This window comes from Nestor notabilis, unplaced genomic scaffold (genome assembly GCF_000696875.1).
Source record: "Nestor notabilis isolate BGI_N333 unplaced genomic scaffold, ASM69687v1 scaffold2608, whole genome shotgun sequence".
Taxonomy (NCBI): domain Eukaryota; kingdom Metazoa; phylum Chordata; class Aves; order Psittaciformes; family Psittacidae; genus Nestor; species Nestor notabilis.
This window is the reverse complement of record NW_009938524.1, coordinates 81188-100401: the sequence shown is the minus strand read 5'-3', so window position 1 is coordinate 100401 and position 19214 is coordinate 81188.

Here is a 19214-nt window from a genome sequence, read left to right as displayed (position 1 = left end):
CTTCCTTTAGCATGACGTTATCAGTCAAAAAACAAACCAACCAAATGAAAAGTTGTATGAGCTCCTGAGTGATGGTTCCTGTTTTGATTCTACTATTTTGTCAGAGTACAAAGGAGTAGTGGAATCATAAACCCCTCCGGTAGAGACTCAATAACCATGAGAAAACTTGTTAAACTTTTTATTTAATCTTCCTTACCAGAGAACATGAGGTCAGTTTAAAATATTTAGCTTATTTTACTCATGTTCTAGCAAAAAACTCTGAAGGATTACTCCAAGAAAAAACAGCAAGCAGTTCCATCCCAAGGGCTCTGGCCAACTTATGATTATATTACAGACAGCAATAAATTTGCCTTGACTTTACCTGATCAATAGGCACATATTCATCTTGCACTTCTGTTCCTTGAATTTTTCTCGATTCACTCACTTTTAGGATACTTGATGCTGAAATGTAAAGAAAAATTTTGCTTTGAAATTCCATGCTCATCAAATCCTTTTATAAAACTCAGTGTCTTCCTTTATTCTGAACTTTCAAATTTACAATATGAAATATCTTTTTAAAAATACCATGTAGTTCAAATGTCTTTACTTAGAATTGGGTGGATTATTTTCTCTAATCTCCTCACCAAAAAATAGAGCTATGTTTATGTTATGCAATTGGCTTTTTCTTATTTTTTTTTCTCTCCTCTTTTCTGCTAGTAATACGGCAGATATGCTTTTATACATGTGTTAATCATAATACTAGAAATAACACTGCAGTGATGTAACAGAAGCTTTGGCTACTTGTAAACCACTGGGACACTAAATCTAAATTCTGTCCTGATAGAACTCTCTAATTTCTACAACAAATCCTGTAGATGCTAGTCACAGCAAGCCTAGCAGTGAAAGACATAAGGATTCAGGATTGTTTACATGATATGTTCTATTGTGATCTGAAATCATTCAAGAAGTGGGAATTGGAACCCAGAAGGGACATAACCCCTTGCTGGTGAGGGAAGCAGGGCCACGATGAGAATTTGGGAACATGCTGGATATGATGTCCTTTTAAACTCAATCACTTCAAACTAAATAGCATGTAAAAATACTATGCAATCTGTAGGTTACCTACGTTTTAAGGGTGGTGATGATGAGCTGTTTATGGATTGCTCTTTGAAATTTAGGCAAGATACAAAAAAGAAATATTATAATAAAAGCCTATAAAATAATAAGTGGAGCACAGATGGCATTCATCTTAATTCAAGAACAGCAGAATAGCCAATAAAATTATAATAGTGATAGAAACAAATGTAACTTTTATTGCATGACAGACACTCTCCATGTAGCTCTTACTGTTGAAATAACTAATATAATATCTCTGTGACATTTAAAGAACAGTTACATTTACGCACAGTTACATTAGCCTATAAACTATAAAATTTATGAGATAATCCAGCATAGAAATCAAACTTTGACTGACAACATTAAAGGGAAAATTCCTTTATAAGTAGTACTGAGCTCTCTTGCAATTACCCAGCTCTAACAAGGTGAGGGGAAGATAATTCTCAGGCTCAAATGGCCAACTCTATGGCCAGTCACTGATCACTGAAGTACATGCTGTGGGTTTGAAACCCATCAAGCTAAGAAAAGCTTTCCAGGTAAGTCCTTAGACAGCTAAATAGTTTATGAAAATTACTTTTCTCTTCCATCTGTGTTTTCTAAAAAAGGGTAGCAGTGCCGTTCCTTATACCCAGATGGTAACTGGGACACAGACTCTGAAGGAAGTATTATACTGCAAATCTTCATTTCTCAGAGATGATTATGTCAAGATTTCATGTCAGCAGCTAACTCAAGGAAAGTAACAGTATTTCCACTATACCCCTTCTATTAGCATCCTCTGCTAGCTGATTTATGCTATGCCTCATAATGTGTCAGGTATTGTAAATCCCATTATACAGTGCCCCAAAACTTCCTTATACATCCTTCCCCAGCAATAGCTGCACTGGTTGCAGTGGGTAGTTTTTCACTCCAAAAAAAACAATTCTAATAAAACTATGATGAAAGCTGTATGAGTTAATCAAGCCCACTCTGAATGAGAAAAAACCCCAACTTCGGCCAATAGAGCTGAGATAGTAACTCGCTCAGGAACACAAACCAGCAGCAGGAGTGGGCTGGAGGTAGCAGCCTCTTCAGCAGCGTTGCTACAGACAGAGAATGACTAATGATCTGTGTGTTCCGGCTTCAAAGCCAGGTCCATATGTGTTCACTGCCTGTGTCCCAGCTCCATGCCATCAGATGATACATGTAATCTCAAAAATATGTGTACACCTTGCCTTGGTTTCCTTATGAAAGGGGTCTGTACACACTTGGTTTACAGGACAACCTGTAGATCAAGAGACACAGTAGACCATAAGTATCCACTATGTGGATGCAGCATCTCAAGTCTAGCTCTTCTCAGTGACCAAAGAAACTATAACAAACAATTCTAAATTTAATTTCAACATATGGTCTTGCAAGTTTGTTTTTTTGATTTTCATCTTAGTGCCTAAATCTCTTTCTGAGTTTGTGCTGGAAGTCTTTTCTACAAATCTCCTGATATTTGCAGGAAAACAGGAGACCTGGAATCTAGAAATTTTGTAATCAGGGTGGTTTACCCATGACTTGCTCACAAGCATAAAAAGAAATTTTAAAGTGCAAAAATCATCTTTTTCCCAGCCTGAAATGTTCTCAATAAAAGAATAAAATCTTTTTATCTTCTAAAAATGAATACTAAATTGCACACTCTTTTAATGCAGATCAGAGAAGTAATAAAATCAACATGAGAAAATCAAGCACTATGAGGACTTGGTGATAGAATCATAGAATCATAGAACAGTTTGGGTTAGAAGACACTTTCAAAAGTCATCTAGTCCAATCCCCCTGCAATGAGCAGGGACATCTTCAACTAGATCAGGCTGCCCAGAACCACATCCAGCCTGACCTTGAACGTCCCCAGGGATGGGGCATCCACCAGCTCTCTGAGCAACCTCTGCCAGTATTTTACCAAGCCCATTGTAAAGACTTTTTTCCTCACATCCGGCCTGAATCTCCCCTTAGTTCAAAACCATTACCCCTCTTTCTATCGCAACAGGTCCTGCTAAAAAACCTTTCCCCATCTTTCCTATAAAACTGAAAGGTCACAAAAAAGTCTCCCCAGGTTGAGTCTTCAGGAATGAGGACAAATGTAAAAACAATAAGTAAGAGATTTTCAGGTTTAAAGCCTATACATATATTTTGACAACTGTCTACAATTTATTTACTTAAAATGCAAATATTTTAACCACAAGATCTGAATTCAAACATAAATTAGAATAGATCCATTATCTTGCCAGTTATTATTTTAATGTTATAATATTTCACAGTTCTGACATCTTTTTTATAAAATACCTGAAACACACAGTAGCCGCATCTTTTAAATGTAAATTTGAAATTAATTTTTTAACTTCCTCTTCCTTTTTTTTCTTCTTTAGGTCTTCTGGAAGATGCTTATAATAATGCTAAAAGAGAAATAATAAATATTTGTCAATTTTAAATGAAAAATATTACAATGCAGGTCCTTCTTTCTCTATCATTTTTAAACAAAAGTGACAATGCAAATAAAGTCTTCCTTCCACCCACGGAGCAGTTTGAGCAAGTAGAAAGTATTTATAACATAATAAGGGATTGTACTTAAATGGTAATTCTTTTAGTTGCACTTCAATGGTTTTACCTTCTATATGAACTATTGTCCCTTCTAGACGACATATACTAAGGAACTACCAAGGGATTGCCTTATAAATTTAAGAAACAGATGTATCAACAGTATCAAAAAGAGATTAGCCAAGTAGCCTGCCTGAAGCAATGTGTCTTTACAGACTCTTACTGCAACAAAAAAATCCTGTTAGCTAGTATTTCCTGATTTCCTTAGGAGTTGAAGAAGAAAAAGGATATATTCAGATCATTCATTTGCAAGTTTGAGGCTTTTAACTTTAACTATGAGATACAAGAGAAAATAATGAATTTTGATCTTGTGATAACCCTAAATCCTGCCCATCACAATCTGAATTATCACTGGATATTACAAAGTTGATGCAGTTATAAAATCGTTATGAGCAGCTGTTAGGGATTTGCTTCATTTCCTTCACAATACCATATTTTTTCAGTACAAGTCCTTCCACAAAACAGCCAGCATAATTTCACCCAAGTAGTGGCAATAAAATACATGTCAACATGATGAAACTTTTGTCTGTTACAGTAGAATTTTTAAGAAATCAAAGAAATTTCAATTAAATCAGCAGGGTCTCTTGTGAAGTACCTAGACACTGCTGTGAAACATTTTCCTGAAGTATTTAGACACTGGTGAATGGTGTGAAATCAAGTCACTTGATTTAAGAAGACTTCCAAATGGTAGCCACTTCTGCCTGCCATAAGTCTTGTCCAAATTTACATTCCTTACATGCAAATAAGAGGCTGAAGTGTTACAGTGCAAATCACCTTGAATTATCAATATTCAGTAATTAGGTGAATTAATTTCATAGACTCATAACCTAAACATCAATTTTAAAAGACTCAACTGATTCTTAAAACAGTCCAATAAAAAGTTATAATAAAAATCGCATTATTTATGCCTTAGTTCTAAAACCAGAGGAACAAAATTATCTTATAAGCAGTTTTAAATCCAGCTCTAAGCACTGTAAATCATAATGTGTTTTATAGTTATTCAAGTAAACACTAACAAAAAAGTAATTATGTTTATTCAGTCCACTTTTTATACTACAGGTATCTGTGTTTAGTTTTATTAGTACTCATATTTTCTGTGGAACTCTAATTCTTCAAGGAACTGGTTTTGGAACCAGAAGAACACATAGTATTATAACGGTATCATGAATTGCTAATGGAAGTACAGTAAGAAAGACTAGGAAAATAGACAAATAGAAGAATATGTAGTTTCACCCTTTTCCATGAATTTAAGCAGCTCACAACTTCAGAAATTTATTCTGTTAAATGATTCATTATTTGCAACATGACCAATTACAATATCAATAAAAGACTACTTCAAAAACAAATTTGACTTTCAAAAAAAAAAAAAAAACCCAAAACAACTAAGGAGAGCTAACAAGAATTATTACTCACAAATGGAAAGTTTAGCAGGCTGAGCAAAAAATGACAAACACATCAAATTAAAAATGCAATCAAACTATAAGGATAAAACATATGCCAATCACAAAGATGCCTACTCTCAGTAACTGTAAAAGCAGTAACAATATCATGCCAAATCATACTACAGAAGGAACGCAACACCATGCAGGTAATAAAAATAACACTGCAAAAGACAAAAGTGTCTTGGTCTGCATAAGATAAAAAAACTGCCTGAACAAAGCTTCCTAGCAGAATGGTAGTGGTAAATTGGAATGTGAGTTCATCAATATATCATAAACCATAAGTCTTAATCTTTTAGAAAAATATCATAATAGAAGATCTTAATAGGAAATACAACAGCCAAACTAAATGCTTTTGAAGAACCATTGGTCTGCCTGGCCTGTGATGACCTACTAAAACATGTGATGACCAGCTTCTGTGATGACCTACTAGAACATAATTAAGTGAAGCCAGGTCTGATCCAAGAAATATAGTGTCTTTATTAGATGCATGCCTGTTTGACTGATATCACATATTTTCTTTATTTGGATTCCTTTTCATTTATTTTGTGTCACTGAAAGCTCAAACTGGATTTATCAGTGTTGACAGTCGAATATATGGGTTATGGAAGTAGATCCTCCAGTTTGTCTCCAAATCTGTTTCAGTTCCTGTCACAAGTGTTGGATCACCTTTGCCCTAGATATCCAACATGGTTATGCAATGTGACAGGAAAGATATAAACCAGGGAAGTCAGTCTCTTTCTTTTCCTTTGGACTATATTTCAAACTCAAGCCAGTCTCCCAAAAATTTAAGTCCACCTATTTGCATGCTATCTCCCTGATGTAAACTTTGTAATAGCCAGTGCTGGTTTGCTTACTTTTGGAGGAGGAGTGGGAGCTGCTTGTCATTGTTAGCTGCTGCAGTGAGTTAAGGTTGTTTGCAAATGCTGGTTAATGGAAACAAGTAATTATATTCACTTCTTAGTCTCCCATCCATGAGAAAGTAACAGTTTCTGAATAAGCTGCGCCCTTTTGTGTACCTTAGAATGTTAGTGTTTTAGGGAAAAAAAAAAATAGTAATTACCTAGTGTCTTGACAGATGCTCTTATAAAGGATGCATGACAGACTAATGAACTCACCAACACTGGACCTCTCCATCCACTGTTTTAAAGATGACTGCATTCATGAAGAATCTACAACACATAGATCCTGATGAGGCATTATAGTCCATACTACAAGAATAAGGTGCCTCTTCACAAGAACTGGAGAAATATTTTAAAACTAAAAGATAATACTGTCACCAGAACAATTGGCTACAAGCATGTACATGAATAAATTTTGGCTGGAAATCATGGTTTTAACCACTAGATTAATGAAAATCAAGAATTAAAGGAGCAGAGCAAAAAGCAAAGTATTTTTCTTAAAATTAAGCTTGATCAATTCACAGAAAGGATTCCTATGACATGATTTTATACGACAGCAGAGAACTGGTAACACTTGTCAGCATCATTCAGCAGCTGAATGTCTTCCCACTTTCTTTGGCTCAGAGAAACCCATTCCTGAGACTTGCATTTTACACAGAGAAAAAGCAGTATCTCCCAGTGGTTCTGCCCATGCACCCTACTGAGTCTTACCAATCTAACAAATACTTAGAGAATTATGTACTTACAGACTTAAATAAAGTAATTATTTTGTTAATAAAACATTTTTAATAATACATATGGAAAATATATGTGAAAATAAATATGGAATAATATATATGAAATAATTAATAATATAGGACAAATAGTACACTTCAAAATTCTTTCCAATAGTATTTTCCGAAGAGTTTCTGCTTCAGAAAAGACATTCATGACTGAAGAACTTAATATGCTTAATTCAATTAAATATGAGCTTTAGAAGTAGTGGTTTGAACGACTAAAATAATCACGTCCATTTGAAGAAAGCCTAGGTGACATACATCCATGTATGATCTTACTAAAGAGCATCAGATGGTTAAACTTTGGAGTAACAAAAACATTTTTTCTCAATAGATGTGTCTGCTCAATACACAGAAAATATGTAAGAAAGATCCATAGAAAACACTGAAATACTATGGTGTGTAATACTGGAATCCACAAATCTGAATGTGCATTTCATCAGACTCAGACATAACTATTTTTCTCCATTCATAGTATCGTACTTAAAGAATTACATGACTGAAACTAGATTTGGTACAGGTAAGAAAAATACGCATTTTGTCAGAGGTAAGTTGTTTCATTATGGCTTCACTTTGCCAAATTCCTCTGCCCACAAATTTTCAGATTTCCAAATTCAGTATTGTAAGGGAAGTAATATTTGCATAATGGTGGACAGAAATACTTGACTTTACCTTCAACTGGAGAAAAGATTGAGTATTTTCATTTAAAATCTAATATTTGCACAATTTCCCATGTATCTGGCTAGTTCAGTATAGTATCTATACACTGTAGTTTTCCACAATCATTCAGAAGCCTTGGCTAGAACATACCAGCTTATCTTTTGCTAAATATATTCCATCTGTGACTCCTATTCTGTGATGCATGGCAATTCAATTCCAGGCAATTCAATTCCAGACAATTCAAGATGATAATCACTGTCACGTAGGCTAAATTTAACATTACTACTACCCAGTTATAGCATTTGTATAAAAATCAAGCAGCTTAAGGAATTGCTAATAGAATTTCAAAACCAGCAGAAAGCATATTATTCATTTATCAGCTACATTTAAGTTCAACATTATATTCAGATCCATGAATTAATCAGCATATATTTTCAGATCAGACAGTGTCTAAATGCTAGTATTACAAGAGGTTGAAAGACAGTTCCACCTCCTAAGTTACCAAATGTTATGAATATGGCAACTTTCCTGTTTGGTAGTATTGAAATCACCATCATTAAAACTTGAATAATTTATAAATATAATGCATTCTGATTGTATATTTCTTATTTTAATTAGCTGAAGTTGTCACTTAACTGATTTCATTACTGCTAGACACATGCGTACAATATTGATTACTTTATTTCCATCTTAGGGCATAACCAGGGCTTTCATCAACAAATAAAATAAATGCATACCACTTATAAGCCCAATATCAAAACCCAGTGACTTAATCCTTTTATGAGTTCTAATACTGTAACACAACTCAAAAATATTAAAAAAACCCTTAGCATTGAACTAACGAAGACCTAAAAGAACTGTTGTATGGTGACATAATGATGCCCCAAACAATTGCCAAAATATAAATATATTGCTAAAATAACAAACATAAAATACAAAGAAAAAAGATGCATGCTGACAACCAGAAATACATAAAATATTTCCCAATACACAGTCAACTAATAAAAATATTATGAGACCATTATAACAGATCTAAGAATTAAATTTTGTATTTAACAGCCACTCAACAAGGTAATTCCCAAGTGTGGCTGCTTTAGGATGCATGTAAACACCTAGGTAAATTCTGTAGCATGTAGACTCTTTTGCTGTCCCTGTCAACAACTAATGAATCTCAATTACAGACTGTAAAAAGAAATAATGTCCATTGTTCTGTCATCTGTATTGGATCTGTGCTTATTTCTTCATATTACAAAATTCTATACCCTAACATCTATTCTTCTGGTACTTAAATTTCAGTCAATAAATAAATAAATTGGTCACTTATGCATTACTGAGAGGAAGTTTGATAAGAACTTAACAACAGAAACATCTTTTCGTGCATCAAACCTACATGAAGTCTTTCATTCTCATTAGTTAATTTAAATGAGCAATCAGAAATCACGCACTGTCAGTTAATTAGCCAGTAAAAATAATAATTGAGGAACTGTGTGTGAAGTGTAAAAATTAAAATTAAGCTGAAAAATAAGAGAAGTTAAAAGGAAAAGTGACATTTTTCCCAATATAATTTAAACAGTTCTGCAAGAAGGGTAAAAATTATTGATACTTTTGTTTTCTTCATGCCTACATAAAAACAACAAGTGAAGGTCTTTTGAAAATGCACAAATGCCATCTATCCAATACTTCAGATATATTTTCATAAACTGATCGTTTCAGACTAGTCAACAATACACAGGTCAGGAAGACCTCATCATAAGTGCCAATTACAGCAACATTCAAGACACAGAAACAGTCATTCACCACAAATTAGAAATAATAATGCTTAAAATGGTAACAAAAAATGAACAGCATGTGCATCAAAGGTTAAATTACAGTGAAAACAGGAACTTTTCAATAAAATTGTCACTCTTGTAGTATATGAGATGAAAAATAGAAGATGGTATACTAAACACAGGAAAATAATTAAAATCCTGAATTCCATTTCTGCTAAGTGTTTTCACTCTGAACCTGTATAGTCTATCATAATACCATAAAAGTTACCAGTGAACTGTAAATTGAAATGTTTTGCTTTGCAGCAGAGGTCAGCCTTCACCTACAATGATTTTATATGCCTCATTTAGAAGGTAAATTTCTCTAGTCTTCTTCTGCAGTTGAGAAAGAAAACAGTTAGGTGCTCCAGAAAGAGCAATTAATTCCTCACAGTTGCATATTCTTTATAAGACAGTAGTTTTATTAAATGTGTTATCCATTGATACGGTACACACGTATTCCCTCTCACCCAAGCCAGAGACATTTCTTAGTACTGAAACAGTTCTACCACAGGTAAGTTATCATCCCACCCACTTAGGACATATAAGGGCTTCTGGAAGAAGTTCACGTCCCACATGGCAATCCATATTTCTCTATTGAAACAAGGTTGTCTGAAAATGCACAAATTTTCGACATAAGCTATTAAACTTCAGGGCAGATAAACTGATGATAGTGTAAGAGAGATTTGTCATCTCCCGACAGAAGGGGAGATGTGTCTCCTCCTAGTAGTACTCATAATCATCACTTAAACATTATGATGTAGGGGCTAGGATTCCAGCACATTTTCCAAGCCATTCACAACTAAAAATCTTTGAAGTGTAAATGAGGCTTTACACTGGTTAAGCAATACAGACCAACACCACAGTCAACACTTCAGGGAAGTAATAGTGCATATTAAATCCTGTAGTCCTGGTGGAATATATGTTTCAAAGGCTTTTTACAAATGCTTATCAGGCTCTATAACCACTGTAAAGAGGTTCAGATCATATCCAGTAAGGAGATTCGCATTAACATCCTGTTTGGTAGGTATGAAGCTGTGTTTGATATAATATGTATATGCCATTAAGCATAAAGAGTAACCTGGATGCACAGAGGCATAAGTTTCAGAGCTGCCAGACAAGCACTTAAAATTGTCTGAGGAGAGACAAATGAAGGAATTAACACCATCAAGGTTGAAATTATGTTAGAAAGATAAACTTTCTATGTTTATAGGCAAAAGCTGTGCCCAGTTTACCCCAGTGAATTCTAAGATGTAACTTCTATTAAGTAGGCCCTGTGGACTGAAGACTCTCAAAGCTGTCCAGACTGCTTGGTCCCTGCTCCCAAGAACCACTTTTATTGACCAAATCCCTAGGTAAAAGGATAACTTCTGTTATCTGGAGGCATGAAAAAACAGTTGCAATGATGTCCTGGGTTCAGCTACAGCAGTCATTTTTTCTCCTTCTCAGTAGCTGGTGCAGTGCTGTGTTTCTGACTTTCAGCCTGGGAACAACGCTGATAACACCGATGTTTTTAGTTGTTGCTCAGTAATGTTTACTCTGACCAAGGACTTTCTCAGTCTCATGCTCTGCCAGGGAGGAGGGGAAGCCGGGAGGAAGCAGAGGCAGGACACCTGACCCAAACTGGCCAAAGGGCTATTCCATACCACAGCACGTCATGCCCAGTATAGAAACTGGGGGGAGTTACCCGCAAGGCCCAGATCGCTGCTTGGGTCGGGCTGGGTATCGGTCGGCGGGTGGTGAGCGGTTGTGTCCTCTCCCCTTGTTATTCCTCTTATCATTATTATTGGTAGCAGTAGTGGTTTGTATTATACCTTAGTTACTGGAGTGCTCTTATCTCAACCCGTGGGACTTAAATTCCTCTGATTCTCCTCCCCATCCCTCCAGGAGCGGGGGAAGGAAGGAAGGGGGGGGGGATGAGCAAGCGGCTGTGTGGTTCCAAGTTGCCGGCTGGGCTTGAACCACAGCAAATGACTATTTTGAACACTCTTAGTACTACTAATTCACATCTAAACAGCAGTTTCTTGCATTACCATGAACCACCATGAACTGCTTGGATTACCAAGTGGTTTGATGCACCACCATTTACAGTGTCATGAACCAGGTCACAGTATCTGCTTCATCATCCAGGGCTGTTAGAAGCAACACTCTTGATTTAAGTATTCCACTTTCTATATAAGCCAATTCATTAGAAGTTTTGTAATTGATAAAACTGTAGGAGTACTGTATGTGCACTGAAAGCCTGTTTGACATCCTGAACTGGCAAAACAAAGACAAGCTTAGGCCTTTCTGAATATATCTCAACCCTGACAACAGGGCTGAGACTACTGAGCTCTCTATAAAGTTGCTTCCACTGTCAGAAACTTCAGGGACAATTTGGAAACTATAAAAACAGACCCTGACTGGAAGAACTGGGAATGGCTACCCACTGTTAGACTGAAGCTTTAGGAAAAAATTTCATTCTAAAATGGCTAGATAATTTGGTAAAGCTATCCAAATGTGGAAGGCAAGCAGATAACAACACTTCTGAGAGGGTCTAATGCTGTCTCAAATGCAGTGCTAATTAATATGCCCTACTTCCCAACAGCAGGGAAAGTCAGTGTGCGTGCTGAAATTATCCCGCAAGAGAAGTTCCAAGGAAGATCTCATAATTCTAGCAGACAAATCACTACAGAAAAGAAACCAGTGGAGAAAGGAAAATATAATGCAAATGTACAGGCTCTGATTCTCTCTAAAACATGTCCTGAGCCTGTGTACTCTGTTCTGAAAAAGGGACTTACTCAAAGGACATCTGTACTGTATTTGGTTGGAATAGAGTTAGTTTAATTCACAGCAGCCTGAATGGTGCTATATGAGCAAAGCAGTGTTGATAACACAACAGTGGTTTAGCTATTGCTGAACAGCGTTTGCACAGCATCAAGACCTCCTCTGTTTCTCCCCCAAATGAGTAGGCAAGGGGTGGGCAAAAAACCGGGAGGGGACATAGCCAGGACAGCTGACCCAAACTCACTAAAAGCATTTTTCATACTACATAATGTCATGCTCAGCAGTAAAAGCTAGAAAGGAGTTTTTCAAATGGAGCAGTTGCTTGGTCTGCTGGTGGCAAGTGACAGGTTTTGTGTCACTTGGGGGTTTTTTGCTGTTTGAGGAGGGGTGCACATTAAACTGTCTTTATCTTGACCGACAAGTTGGGGGTTTTTTTCCTCACTTTTGCCCATCTGGCTGTCCAAAGCAGTCAGATTAGAAATGGTACAGGAAAAACACTTTGTGGCTTGAGAAATAACCTGATAGGAGCAACCCCCTTTTCTCCCCCCCCCGTCTTAGGTGTAGGATATGCTCCTCCTTCCATCAGTGTTCTTATAGAGGAGGTATGAAAATGTTTTGTTAATACATACATCCTCACTGAAATGGTGCCCTGCAACGCTAACCTGTGCAGACAAGCAATCATCTGATGTGCACTCTCAAAGGACAAAGTTTAATAAAGATGGGCTCCCTCTGAAAGACAACACAAACATTCATCAAGATCATATTTCTTATAGGAGTCCTGTAGATGTTAACTAATAGTATATCTCTCTTATTGTCTTGAGTTATGGTTGAATGAGCCATAATTAAGAGAGGGTGGTCTTAGCTACACTGTAACACATCTCACAGTCAACAACAAACAAATCTTTATGTCCTTTGGCAACACATATGTAAACATGATCTCTGTAAAAGAACTTCTGCCAGTATAAAAGGATACAGCAGATCTAACAGTCAGAATTCACTAAGCAATTTTAACTGTGAATCTAACCTGTGTGGCTTTGGAAAAAAATACAAATTAGTTCCCCAATTTAATTGAAATTTATACTATCTGCATGAAAATCTAGTACAAGTTCTAAGAGTAAGCATTTTATTTAAATTTTTAAAAACAAGAGAGAATAAGAGTTCAGAGGTTAAAGTCTGAACCTTCCTTTGTCTCCTAGATAAAATAATTATTATCAAAAGCAAACAACAGAAAGAACACATCTAGGGTTTTCCCATTAAGAAAATTAGCACTCAATTTAAATCCTATTATGGTACTAGATTTTTTAACCAGGGGAAATAGTCTTATAACATTTTAAGCCTACCAGTTGCAGAATATGAGATTGCATAAAAACTTGTAAAATGAGGAAGCTGAGTAAAATAACCACCAGACTAATTCTGACTGAACTAGTAAAAATCTTCAGATCCAATAAACAATGTGCATGACAAGCAGACAAGTTAATCAATGTGGAAAAAATAAAAGAAGAAAAGCTATGAACCTTCACTATTTAGACTGAGTGTTGTCATTTGCAAGGATGTATCTAACCACAGAAGTTCTGTATTTTTTTAACTCTCAGAGCCATCCAACATCCAAGCCATGGTATGAAAAGAACTGAGATTTCAGTTCAGAAACTGGCTGATATGTATTGTCCAACTTCTACAAAATCACAATAAGGTAAGCCACTGTTGATTCTAATGTCTTCTATATGGACCAAAATGGAATTAAAGAGCTCTGGCATCCTTCTGTAAGGATCCTCAGTGTTTACTTTAACTCCCTAGTCCTCTTTCAGTGTAGAGAGTTGTGTAAAGATCTGACAGAAACATCATAAGAATAAGCCTCTTGAAAGTCCACAATGGGAAACTGATTTCTATTTTAAAGCCATGTTACTTTGAAAAGCATGCAGATTTCTAAAATCCAAAAATAGATTCCAAGTTTGAGCCTTCTATACCTAGAAAGTAACTGTTGCACAACCTGCCTCCTGTATGATCAGTTCTAGAAACTTCCTTTGGAATAAAGTCTTTTAGATCTACTCATCTGGAGGTGGACTTGCAGGATTCTGGAGTTTATGTAAAGGAGCCAAAAGTATCACAAAAACAGGCAGGGAGAATTTTCAGGGTGCTGAAAATAGCCAAGGTCCATAACAGGTTAGAAAAAAATCCAGAACTTACCTACATTCACACATAAAAGTCTCAGCTGTCTAATCACTGCCATCTAGTGCTCTTTCAGGTAGCGTGGAATGTGAGACACACAACAAGGGGGGGCTACAGGACTTCTGGAGCCTGTCACTCTGGAGCAGCAGCTGGTGGACAGGTAGGATACACTAGAGGATTTCAAACAGCAGTAGATGCCTATGAAAATCTCATCTCAGAAGTCTGTACTGGCAGCAATAACAAACTGTTCTGATAAAATATTCAGGATGTGGAAAGATGTCTCAGTAGCAAAGAAAGAGATGAAAGTTTTACACAACAGAAAACACAGAAAAGCAGCTTGATTCAGCCGGCTGACAAAGGGGAACTGAAAGGGAAGTATGTGCCATACCTCTTTTACAGTAACATAAACCCCAGGAACAAGACAAATGCTTAGGGCATGTTCAAACTGCATTCTCCACTGCCTGCGTGTATAAGGAAATCACGGCAAGTAATGTGGATGTACTAAAACTGCTTGCATCTAAGAGGCAATGGTGGACGACTTAAGCAAGACACTTGGAGGAGATGCCTGGGCTCGATGACAAACTCAACATGAGACACAGAAAAAAATCACTGCGACCCAGCTGTGATGCTGAAAATAAAAGATGAGAGCTGAGCTGCACATTCTTCTTTTTATACTACATATGGAGGAGATGGAGAATAAATGTATCCCCACAGCAGCTGCTGAGGCTAAAAGCTCCAACAATTGCATTTATGTACATTCTCTCAAAAGAGAAATAAATTGTTTGAGACAAACAGAAGATGATGTAGCATAAACTTTGGTGGTTTTTCAATGTTTCACGAACTAGTGATTCAAAAAAAACCCAAAAAGAATATGTTAACATGGTTGTAAAAATCACATTCCAAACTAAAGAATTAATTTAACAGGAAAGCCTACTCAGTATGTAAGTCCTTGCACAGCAGGTTCTATGTAAAGCAAGAGAGAGAGAGCACTATATTTAAAGACTAAAACATGCTGAATTTATAAAATAATTTCTACAAACAGGAACACAAAATTTCCTGTAGTAAATAATGTGCTGTTTATCAGTGTGCAGCTCTGAACTCTTGAAAGTTGTTATCAATACGAAAGCAGAAAACATACCACCTTCTAAATAAGCACAGGCCTTGAGAGATACATGTAAAAACAATGTAACAAAGTTTGGCATAATGTAATTTCTTATTTGTAGCTGTAAGGAACATTGCTGCTGCCAGAGAAACATTTTTAACATATGGATAAACCTGAATGGAACAGGTACTTAGAAAGTCCGAGAGAGAGAGTATTGAGTCAAGACTTTTGTGTCACAAAGGCTTTCCCAAAGACTCTCTGAAGTGTAAAGATTCTGATCTTTAAATAATTAGGGGAAGGATCCTAGACACAAAGGAAAAGATATTTTATTATCTCTGTCTTAGATGGAAGATTTCTAAGCACAAAAGAAATAAACTTCCATTAACATCCTGGGAAATTAAGAGTTTTATCTAAACAGGTAGAACTTGTTTCTTTTGTTTCACTTTATTTCTTTGGTGATACATTACAAGCTCACCATGTGGCTTACCCTATTTTTTACCCTACAAAGTCCAACGGTAAATATGACAGTGGTTTAACAAGATTCGATGGTAAGCTACACTTGATTATTTACTGGATATAGAACAGGATCAGACAAAACTGTCAAGGAGACCCTCCCATTGAGTCATGAGGTTCAGAAAGGACCCTTTGCTTTCTAAACTCCTTTTCAGAGAGGAGTCTTGGTGTGGCAGAATTCAGACTTGGTTCCAGAATTGTTCAATGGTTTATGTCTAAAGGATTATGTATGTGCAATCAATCCTTTAAATCACTTAGCTAAGATTTCAAAGTTTCACATGCCATTAATCACCCACAAGAATCTGTTGCAGCAAGGCATCTCTCAGCCTTTAGGAGTGACCTTGAGAAGTCCCTACTCAAGGGGAGACTCTGTCATGCAGCCCACTGCTATGCAAGAAAGCTCAACAGGCCCTGGGCTGTCCCCTCTTTATGGAGTAAGATAACTGACTCATAATCAGGTTTGCATACCAAATACAGAAGTTGGATTGTCCCAAAACAGGGTTGAGTCAGCCCTTTACCAGCAGTAAGGTTGGGGGGGGCACACGTTGCTCAGATTAGCCCTTGGCTATTGTGTTATTATCTGTCTCCCCCAAACCCACTTTGAGTCAGATGCAGCCATCGCAGACAGACACATCTATTACGATCACCACTGGTGGATATCACTTCAGCAGAGTTATAAGGAGAAAGTTGGGGCTGTTCAGCCTGGAGAAGAGAAGGCTGCGTGGAGACCTCATAGCAGCCTTCCAATATCTGAAGGGGGCCTACAAGGATGCTGGAGAGGGACTCTTCATTAGGGACTGTAGTGGTAGGACAAGGGGTAATGGCTTTAAACTTGAACAGGGGAAGTTTAGGTTAGATATAAGGAAGAAGTTCTTCACAGTGAGGGTGGTGAGGCACTGGAATAGGTTGCCCAAGGAAGTTGTGAATGCTCCAACCCTGGAGGTGTTCAAGGCCAGGCTGGACAGAGCCTTGGGTGACATAGTTTAGTGTGTGGTGTCCCTGCTCATGGCAGGGGGGTTGAAACTAGATGATCTTGAGGTCCTTTCCAACCCTAACTATTGTATGATTCTATAGGAAACAAAGGTCGGGTGATGAGGGTGGGGAAGCACACTGTTACAATATGATGTGATTGCATATTAGTTGAACTCATGGTTCCAGCTGCCTGGAAATATAAACTCAGTTCGTGTATGATTAACTACACTGAGGCCAAATCCATAGGAGAAAATTAAATATACATTTTAAGGAGTGTTAACACAGAAGCTTGAAAAAAAGCTTTTGATAATGAGTTGTTCTTCATGTATTCCATATATAACCAAACAGTATAGCATCATAATCTGATGCATGCTATATAAATATTCTATGAATAAGAAGACTGGTAAACTGCCAGATTGAGCAATTTTACTAGCCATATTAAATTGTTGATAGTTTCTCTTACATGGGAACAACAACTAAATGAAGACATTCTTTTTTCATTAATTAGGGCAAGCTTTTCAGACTAAACCTCCCTATAAGAAATTTTATAGATGACTTGGTGATGTCTGCACTACCAAGATGCAAAGAGAGTATTTTTATTTATTAAAGTAATAAAACCCAAAAAAGACAAAACTAATTAATTAGATGAAATTATGTAACCCTGACCACTATCAGTACTGCCACTTAGATTTCAATAGCTCATTTTAAACCTTAGTCTATTTCATTAAAATTTAAAACTCATTCATAAAAATGCAGGATCACGTCCTTAATATGCCTGTCTGACATGACAGATGAGTCGACAGTGAAATACATTGTCTTTCAGACTTCAGCTGCATTTTCTTCATGTTGTCCAAAGAAGTTCTCATGGTTCCTAGCAGAAATAAGGTACAGTTCACCAAAACAGTTAGCAAAACAACTGTTTTCTTCATTGCAATTCACATTAGATGTTGTGTCCAGTTCTGGGCTCCTCGGTACAACAGGGACATGGGCTTACTGGAGCAAGGCCAGCAAAGGGCCACAAAGATGAGGAAGGCATTGGAGTGTATATGAGATTGTAAGAAGTAGCCAAAATAACTTCTCAGTGTGGAGAAGTGAAGACTCAGGGGGTCTCATCAGTATGTACAAATTCCTGATGGAGGGAGTAAAGTAAGCAGACTCTTTGCAATTATATCTAGGCACAAGACAATGGGTACAAACTGAAAGACAGGAAATGACACTTAAACATAAGAAAAAACTTTCGTACAAGGAAGGTGGTCAAAGAATGGAACTGGTTGCCCAGAAAGATTGCACAGTCTCCATTCTTGGAGCTAGTCAGAACCAGACTGGTTATGATGCTGAGCAACTGCTCTAGTTGATCATCCGGGGTTTACACTGTTTGACCCTCCAATCTCAACAATTCTGAGATTCTATATCATTTTGTATCAATAGCAAATTACCTAAACCCATGTCTTATTTTTCAATTTATCCTTTTCTTTGTTCTCTTCTTTCTTCTATTTTTCTTCTTCTTTCAACATAAACTTCTCCTAAATCCAGATTTCACTACACCAACAGAAAAATACTTAGATAGTTTTCATCTTCTATGTTGAATACTACAATCTCCTTTCCAAAACCTGCATTTTCTCATTAAAAAAAAAACAACTGGTAAAGACACCTTCCTTAGCCCCTAGACACATGCTCTCTCTTTGAAACTCGTCACTTCTTCCCATTACATCACAAATTTGTTTCTTTTATACTTTCTAAAGATTATCCATAACTCAAAACCCCCACAACCCATTCAACCATTAAAATACTTCACTTTTCTCCATCACTAACAACACCAATCTTAATATTTAATTTTCACTCATTTTTCATTAATTTTCACTCACTAAATCTTTTTCACTCTTTGATACTGCAGTTCAACTGAAAATTCCTTGCAGCTTCACCTATTACATTCTTTCATTACATTCACCTATTACATTTCATCTATTACATTCATCTATTACATTTCACCTATTACATTCATCTATCACACAATGAACTTACATGTTTACCTTACATGTAAGCTACTTTGTACTATTTATAATAGTGTTATCAAGTGTTCAGTCTTATATCCAGTCTCTCACCCAAAACAACGGCGAAGCTTAGAACATGATGCAATTCATAAGTATGTAAAAAGTAACTTCTACAGCACATTGCTGCATCTTGTAACATTAAAAAGGGATTGTACAGAAGGCTGCATTTTCAAGTTTAAAGCTGAAAAAAACCCTCTGTTTTAAAAGGGGTTTTGCAATCTAGCCATTCCATACTGATAGTCATATAAACCTGTTCTAAAAATCTTTAGAAAGTATCTTCTGTGTCTTTTTCAACAACAAAGTAACTTTTAATAAATCGTCTATTTATATCAAAGAGGAATCTGAAGCTGC